This window comes from Urtica dioica, chromosome 8 (genome assembly GCF_054948205.1).
Source record: "Urtica dioica subsp. dioica isolate 48M chromosome 8, U.dioica_male_clone48M_v1_H2, whole genome shotgun sequence".
NCBI lineage: Eukaryota > Viridiplantae > Streptophyta > Magnoliopsida > Rosales > Urticaceae > Urtica > Urtica dioica.
In genome coordinates, this window is record NC_142763.1 from 25,347,625 (window position 1) to 25,357,021 (window position 9,397).

Consider the following 9,397-nt stretch of genomic DNA (forward strand, 5'->3'; position numbering starts at 1 on the left):
GACAAAAAAAAATTTGTATTCAATCTAAACAATAATGTCATATTTATATTTTTTGTAGTTAAATTTATGTTTAAAAAAAAATTTTGAGTTAAGAAATTGTTTCCATGTACCAAACAGTTTTCCCTTTTCATTTTTTCAAAAACAAAAAGTCAAAAGTGTACCAAACAGTTTTTCCAGTTTTTTCAATTTCTCAAAAACAAAAATGAAAACTGTACCAAACAGCTTTTTGAAAACAACTACAAAACAGTTTTTCAATACAACTACAAAAATTAGAAAACAGAAAACAAAAAACAGTTTGAGTTAACTACCAAACACAACCTTAGGATTGTTAACAGGATATTCTGAAACCATTAATATTAACATTTTGTTAATAATAATAGATTATCTATGAATTGAACACCAAATAAATAACCATAATTCATTACTCTTTTTTGCACTACACTACTACAAATGTTGGATTATACAATCCACTTTCTACAACGCTTAACATAAGCGTTGTAAAAACTAGGGATTCTACAACGCTTAACATAAGCGTTGTAGAAACATAGTGTTTCTACAACGCTTATGGCTAAGCGTTGTAGAATCTCGGTGTTTCTACAACGCTTATGGATAAGCGTTGTAGAATCTGATGGTTTCTACAACACTTAAAGCTAAGCGTTGTAGAAACTTAGTTATTCTACAACGCTTTTGTTAAGCGTTGTAGAAGTACAGAAATTTCAGATTTTCCACAATGTTTACACTATCCGTTGTAGAATCCTCGCCGTGGCACCACGTGATTTATGCCTCGGCGAGAACTTTCTACAACGCATGATAAAAGCGTTGTAGAAGGATGGGCCTCGCCGCGGCGACACTTTCTACAACGCTTGTTACAAGCGTTGTAGAATCTATTCGCCGCGGCGATAAATATTTCTCGCCGCGGCGACATAATTTCGCCGCGGCTAGAAATATCCTCCGCCGCGGCGAGGTGGATACCGTGGCCAAGCAGTTTTTTAAGAAACTGTCTCGCCGCGGCGAGTGAGGAATCTCGCCGCGGCGAGACGTTCCTACAACGGTTATAATATCCGTTGTAGGAACTCCTCGCCGCGGCGACGACCTATGTTCGCCGCAGCGAGGGTTTTTAGGTTTTCACTATAAAAGGCCGTTTTCAGTTTTTTTTCTCATTTTTTCCAATACCCACACACGAGACAACCATTTTCGGCCGCATGTCTCCAGTTTTTTTCTTTCAAAATCCCTCGCCGCCCCAAAATCTCGCCGTCGCCTTGTCCTCGCCGCCAACTCTCTCTCGCCGTCATTTTTCTCTCGCCGAGTCCTCGCCGTGCTTCCTCTCGCGCCTCTCTCTCTCTCTTGCCGGCTCATTGTAAGGTATGATTTTAAAAGTTTTTTAAGGTGTATATTGATTTAATTTCGTGTTGTTGATATGGATTTCTTGTTGTTTACCAGAATTGCATATAGTTTGATTTTTTTAATTCACAAATTTAGGGTTTTGTTTGATTTTCTCTTTTTAGAACAAGAAATTAGGGTTTAGGTTAGTGGAATTTGAATGAGTGAATTTAGGTTAGTGGAATTTGAATGAGTGAATTTAGTGAAATTAGGGTTTTGTTGATATGAATGAATTTGAATGAGAATTTGAGTTAAATTGAAATGTCCGGATTGTGTTTGACATATTGTTACATAGGTTAGTGGTTAAAATGGTTATGTATATTAATGTTGAGATTGAATTGTTTATGAATTTGTGATTAATCGAATTGTTCATGAATTTGTGATTGGTCGAATTGTTTATGAGTTATTTGTGATTGTTGGAATTGTTTTAATTTGTCATGTTTAAATATATATTCTTGGAATTGATATATAATTTGTTATATGTTAATTGTAGAATTGTTTATGATTATGTTTTGTAGGAGCTTGAAAATGCGTCGAACTAAAAACACGGCCTCCAAGGCTCCGAGCTCTTCCAGAGGTCAGAGTAAAGGAAAAAGCAAGCGACCTCGTCAACAGTCTCCCGAAGAGGAATACAACTCGAGTATCTTTACTAGCAAGGTCGCGGAGGAACGCTACGACAAAATCTTGCCGCGTAACATTATCCATGAGAGAGGATTCAATGTAAGCAATACGTCGGATATAGGAAAGCTAATCCGCAACAGCATAGTTGGTCATGATTGGGGGAGGTATTGTGTTGTACCCGAGTTTGATTCGAACGTCAACTTCGTGTACGAATTCTACGCAAACTTGCCGGACTCCCAAGGTGATGTTGTGACGGTCCGTGGGAAACCGGTCGATATGAGTATCGAAGCTATCAACGATCTTCTTGGGACCCCAGATGTGCCTTTCGAGAACGAGGGCTATCGAGAATGGCTAAGAAGTTGCAACCATGAGGAGATGTCGCGGGTGTTGTGCATTCCGGGAGAGGATTGGGTCACTGAAAAAGGAAAAAGGGTACTCAAGCGTGACCAACTCACCAGGATCGCTAAAGCGTGGATTTACTTTGTTTGAGCTCGTCTCTATCCGATCAAGCACTTCACCACTCTCGACGAGGATCGTATCCAGGTGTTGTTCTGCATTGTTAAAGGCCTTTCCATTAACGTCGGTCGATTCATCTATAATTGGATAAAGAAACTCGACTATACTAATGAACGACACAGTTTGCCATATCTGGCGATCATTACCGGCCTTTGTACAAATGCGGGGGTACCACGCTCGAAAAGGGATACGATCAACAGTTCAATGGGGCCTATTACGGATTCCATTATCGAGCGGTACAAGATTAGGGAGGATCCATAAGCGGAGGAAGAGGAAGAAGCGGAGGAAGAGGGGGAAGAGGGGGAAGCGGAGCCCCTATTGCGCTTACCAGCACCTCCGGTAATCGACCCCGCCACCATCGACTACATTGCTCATTGCTCCAACTATCTCGTCGGCGGGTTCCAACACACGCAACAGTACATGCACCAACAAGCGGAGTATGGCGCCTCTCACATCAATCAGTTGAACGATCTCTACTCTCGATGGGACATCAACCAAGAGAATCAGGTTTTATTTCCTCCATATCCTCAGTACTCCGACAATCCGTAGGAACCACCACAGTGGCCACCGCATATGGCACCTCCTCAATATCCGGCGAACCCACCACCACCACCACCACCGAATGACGAGTAAATTTCAAGAACCAACAACACCAACTCTTCCATATAAATTTCAAACTCTTTTTAAATTTAAGTTTCAGTTTAAGACTCGCTTTGTTTGTTTGTTTATGTTTATGACTCGCTTGGTTTGTTTATGTTTATGACTAAATTTAAGTTTCAGTTTAAGACTAGTTTGGTTTGTTTTATTGATTGTAGAAATTTTAATTGAATGATCATTTTTAGTTGGAGAACAGGTTAAATATTGGAAAAAAAGTGAATGATTAGGTGGTAGAGTGCTTCTTCGCCGCGGCTAGGTACCTTTCTCGCCGTGGCGTGACTATTCTCGCCGCGGCACAGTATATTCCCCGCCGCGGCGAGTGCTCTACGCCGCGGCTAAAATATTACTTCGCCGCGGCGAGATTTTGATTTTTTTAATACCGAGAGTATGTGTTTTTTAAGAACTTGTCTTGCCGCGGCGAGTTGATATTCCCGCCGCGGCGTAATGACCTCGCCGCGGCATCGAATATACGTTGCCGCGGCGAGGGTTTTACAACGCTTTTTTAAGCGTTGTAGAAGGGTCCTCGCCACGGCAGGATTTGTATGTAGCCGCGGCGAGAGTTTGTTTTTTTAATACCGAGAGTCTGTGTTTTTTAAGAACTTGTCTCGCCGCGGTGAGGTGATATTCCCGCCGCGGCATGGAATATACATTGCCGCGGCGAGGTTTCTACAACGCTTGTTTAAGCGTTGTAGAAGGGTCCTCGCCGTGGCAGGATTTGTATTTCGCCGCGGCGAGATTTTGATTTTTTAATACCGAGTCTGTGTTTTTTAAGAACTTGTCTCGCCGCGGCGAGGTGATATTCCCGCCGCGGCGTAATAATCTCGCCGCGGCATGGAATATACGTTGCCGCGGCGAGGTTTCTACAACGCTTGTTTAAGCGTTGTAGAAGGGTCCTCGCCGCGGCAGGATTTGTATTTCGCCGCGGCGAGATTTTGATTTTTTAATACCGAGAGTCTGTGTTTTTTAAGAACTTGTCTCGCCGCAGCGAGGTGATATTCCCGCCGCGGCGTAATAACGTCGCCGCGGCATGGAATATACGTTGCCGCGGCGAGGTTTCTACAACTCTTGTTTAAGCGTTGTAGAAGGGTCCTCGCCGCGGCAGGATTTGTATACTGCCGCGGCGAGATTATCCTGCCACGGCGAGAGTTGTACTCAGCCGCGGCGATGTTGGAGAAATGTAATTTTAATGTAAATGACATTGTATAGAGAAATTTTGAATGAAAAATAACGTTATCCACAGGAGAATAACATAAAATCCAAAATGAAAATACATTATCTAAATGTTCAATATCAAACAATAATAGGATCTATATCCTTACGAAGTAGATGTGACACATCGTCATCATTAAAATCATCCACCTCTTGATCAATTGGCGGTAATCCTGATGTGAACGGAGGAATGCTAGACATGTCTTCGTCTTCTTCTTCGTTACCGTTTCTCGTTTTCATATGAACCACTAACGATAACTCAGGATTTGCTGGATCCGAAACATAAAACACTTGACTTGCTTGCGAAGCCAAAATAAATGAATCATTCTCGTAGCCAATCCGTCTAAAGTCGACAATTGTAACTCCTTCATTATCAACTTTAACGTGATTATTGTCTGCCCATTTGCACTTGAATAATGCGACTCGCAACCCGCAATAATCAAGTTCCCAAATATCTTCAATGTATCCGTAATACTTCATAAAAGAATGTTTTGGATTCTTATCTTTTGCCGACGAAACATGTAAAGCTTCAGCAAACAATGTAACACCACTATTTTGTACGGGATGCTTGTTGTCTCGTTCCCTTGTGTAAAATGTAAAACCATTAACAGACCAAGCAGTGTACCTTGTAACCATTGATGAAGGCCCGCCAGATAGTTTACTCAACGTAGATGAATGTCCTGCCTCTATAAATATGCGTTTTCCAAGCCAGTTTTGAAACAAACGGTTGTGCTCTTCTTGGAACCATTTTTCATTTCTACCCTTCTTTGGATTATTCACTCTCAACTCATTCAAATGAATATCCACAAATGGCTTGACCTCGGAAACGTTGTGTAGCACATGGAGACTTGCTTGCTCCCATTCTTTCGGTTGACGATCGAATAAGTACCTATAATGAAACAAATACTTAAAAATAATGTTCATATATAATTTAAATAAACAAATAAAGTGTTAAAAAAATACCTTTAGATAGAGCTTTTGAATCAAAATTGGTATTCTTGGGTAACCCAATTTCGTCTGTTTTAGCTAAATACTCAAAACAAAACTCAACCGACTCTTCTGCTATGTAATTTTCAACTATGCTTCCTTCCGGCCTATTGTAGTTCTTCACGTAGCTTTTCAACACTTTCATATAACGTTCGATTGGATACATCCACCGCAAAAACACGTGCCCTCCTAATTTCACTTCACGTACCAAGTGGACGGTTAAGTGGATCATTATGTCGAAAAACGAAGGTGGAAAGATCTTTTCGAGCAAGCACAGAGTTTTCACTAACATTGCCCTTAAGTTGAACGAATCTCCATGGTAAGCGTCTTTAACTTCCATCCCTTTCTCCCATAACATCTTCAAATCATCGACCAACGGTGCCAAATAGACATCAATATCATTTCCTGGTTGATTCGGTCCTGAAATCAAAAGCGTTAACATCAAGAACTTTCTCTTCATACATAGCTTTGGAGGGAGATTGTAGTTCACAAGTATAACTGGCCAAACACTGTATTTACTGCTCAACATGCTGAACGGGTTCATTCCATCAGAAGCTAGACCAAGGCGCAAATTTCGAGTATCAACACGGAAATCCTTATACTCTAAATCGAATGATTTCCAATGTGCAGCATCAGCAGGATGTCTCAACATACCATCATCGATACGCTTTTCGGAGTGCCATACCATGTTCTTCGCGTGTTTGACACTATTAAACATTCGACGAAAGCGCGGCATTGGAGGAATGTACCATAACGACTGAAATATATTTAACGAAAATCAGTAATAAATAATGAATATGAGCTACATGTATTTCCTAATCAAGTGATGAAAATGTACGTACCTTAACTGGAACTCCTTTAACCCCGTTACATGGAATTTTACCCTTCTTCCACCGTGACTCTTTGCACGTCGGACATTCATCTAGATCTTCATACTCGTGTCTATATAAAACACAATCATTTGGGCACGCATGGAATTTCTCGTACTTCATGCCTAATGTACCCAAAGTCTTCTTTGCTTCATACATACTTAAAGGTACTTTATTGTCTTTCGGAAATGCTTCTTTCAGTGTTTCCAACAATAGAGTAAAACTAGTGTTTGTCCAACCCCCCGACGCCTTCAAATGAAATAATGTAACTAAAAATGACAACTTCGAATAGCTTGTACACCCTTCATATAATGGTGTCTCCGCATCATTCATCATGGACTCAAACAATTCCGGTCGCTCAACAAAATCGTCCTCCAAATCATTCATCATTCCGCACATATCATCAATATCATCTTCAACATCATCCTCATTTGCCGTAGAACGAAAAACCTCACCATGGTAGAACCATCTTTGATACGAGGTCATTATTCCATATGCAAACAAATGGGCCCGAACGACATCAATCGAAAAATGTCTATGATTTCCACATTTAATACAAGGACAACGAATAGATTTCAAATCTACCATGTTCTCTCTAGCAAAATCACAAAACTCATCTACACCTTTCCGATATATCTCATTCAATCTATTCTCCCACATCCACTTTCTCATATTCATAGAAAAACCCTTATTATACAAAAAATTGTCAATTCTAATTAGTAAACTATCAAGAGAACAACAATTAGAACAAGTTAAAGAAGAACTTACAAGATTTGAATGTGTAGATGAGACTAGTAAACGAGGACGCTCTAGAATGAGGTTATGAGAATTTTTTTCGAGTAAGGTTATGAGAGAGTTCAAAGTGAAAAAGACCAGAAATGAGAATTTATATCACCAGTCTCGTGTCACTCGCCGCGGCGACATTTCTACTTCGCTGCGGCGAGACATTCTACAACGCTTTCATAAGCGTTGTAGAATGTCCTCGCCGCGGCAAAAATATGCGTTCGCCGCGGCAACAAATCACGCCGCGGCGAGGTACAAATCCCGCCGCGGCAGAAGTCCTGCACCGCGGCAGGAACACGTCGTCGCCGCGGCGAAAATCTTACCGAGAGCACCATGTTCCAGACATATAGTCTCGCCGCGGCATCATACATTTTACGCCGCGGCGAATGTATTCCTCGCCGCGGCGACAATTCGCTGTCGCCGCGGCGAAGATTCTACAACGCGTGTTTAAGCGTTGTAGAAAGGTGTCGCCGCGGCGAAAATTGTATACTGCCGCGGCGAGGACATCTAGGGTTACCTCGCTGCGGCGATGGCACATTTTCGCCGCGGCGAGAATTTTCTGGGTAACCATCGCTGCAGCGAAAATTTGTTTTCGCTGCGGCGAGGCTCCTACAACGCTTATTATAAGCGTTGTAGAAGCATCTCGCCGTGGCGAGAAATATACATCGCCGCGGCGAGATCCTACAACGCTTATAATAAGCGTTGTAGGAGCGTCTTAAAATCTGAAAATTTCAAATTTTTTTAACTACCCGCCCATTTCATATCTATAGTTAGCGTTTTTTTTTTCAATTTTCCCTCATTTCTGATTCCTTTCATTTCTTCTCATCTCTCTCTCCACTACTCATCTCTCTCGTCCCTCTCTCTCTCTCCGCCACTCTCTTGCCGCCCCGCCCCTCTCTCCCCACCACTCTCTCTCTCTCTCGGCCCCTCTCTCTCTCTCCGTCCCTCACCTCGCTGAGCCCTCGCGCCCTCGCCCTGCGCGCTCTCTCCCTCTCTCCGACCCTCACCTCACTCATCTCTCTCGGCGCCCCCGCCTCCTCCCTCACCTCGCCGTGCGCCCATGCTGCCCTCCGGCCCTCACATTTCCGCGCGCCCTCCGGTCTCACCTCGCTCGCGCCCACCCTCGCCAGTCACCCTCACCTCGCCGCCTTCGGCCATTACCTCTCCGGCCCTCATCTCACCACCTTCTCTTCGCCGCCCTTGTGCTCGTCCAACTCCGGGTAATGTTTTTGAACATTTTTACATGGACTTATTTAGTGTGAATTCGATATTGATTTGAAATTATGAGATATTGTATTGGATTTGAGTTTATTGAATTTAAGTTTGATATTGATTTGATTTGAGAAATATATTTGATATTAGATTGAATTGGGATTGAAATTGTGTTTTTGTTTAGAATCGGATTGGATTTGAGTTTATATTGTGATTGGAGTTGAGTTTATATTGGATTTTTGTTACATTTGAGTTGAAATTTTGATTACATTTGAGTTGAAAATTGAAATTATGTTTTGAATTTTGTTTATTAGATTCAATGTCGTCCACTACTACTACTTCTAGCGGTAGTGGTAAAACAAAAATTAGAAGACAACTAGCGCTTAACTCCGATGAACAAGGAAAACGAAGAAACACTCTTATGGGTCGGGTTAATAAGGCTAAAACACTTGGTAAAAAAATCCCGGTACAATTTGATGATAAAGGGCAACCAATCGGTAAAGTGGGTGATGAGTTGTCGAGTTCCTTTGGCGTGTTAGCAATAGAACACGTTCCACTTTCGATGCGTGATTGGAGATGTAAAGACAACGCCCAAATTAAAGAACAGATTTGGAACGAAATGCAAGAAGGATTTACGATTCCTATCGAACAAAAACACGATTGCCTTATGAGAGTCGGAGAAGCTGCAAGGTTATTTCGTCATGAGATATACAACGATCTACTCAAAGACATAATCAACGAACCAATCGCCTTAAAGAGACCGGCTTGTATTTTGAAATACTATACAAGTATCACCGAAGAAGATTGGATAGCATTTGTTGAGTATAGACGAACCGAAATGTTCAAACAAACATCGGAACATGGGAAATCAAATATCGGAAAAGTGTGTACAAATCTCGAACGGGCCGAAATGGATATCGAAAGCTTGATCAAGAAAAGGTTAGATTCATTTTTTTCTTTTAGTTATTTCAAATGTTGCAATTATTTTTTAATTTATTATATAATTACTTCTTACTAGCATGACGAAACGGGGGAATGGCCTACGAAAGAGGAACTTTGGATTGACTCGCGAATGAAAGACGTAGATAACTACAAGGATGAGAAAAACAAATTGATGGGAGAAAAAATCGTAAGTTCTTTACCTTTGTTATAACAATTAACCT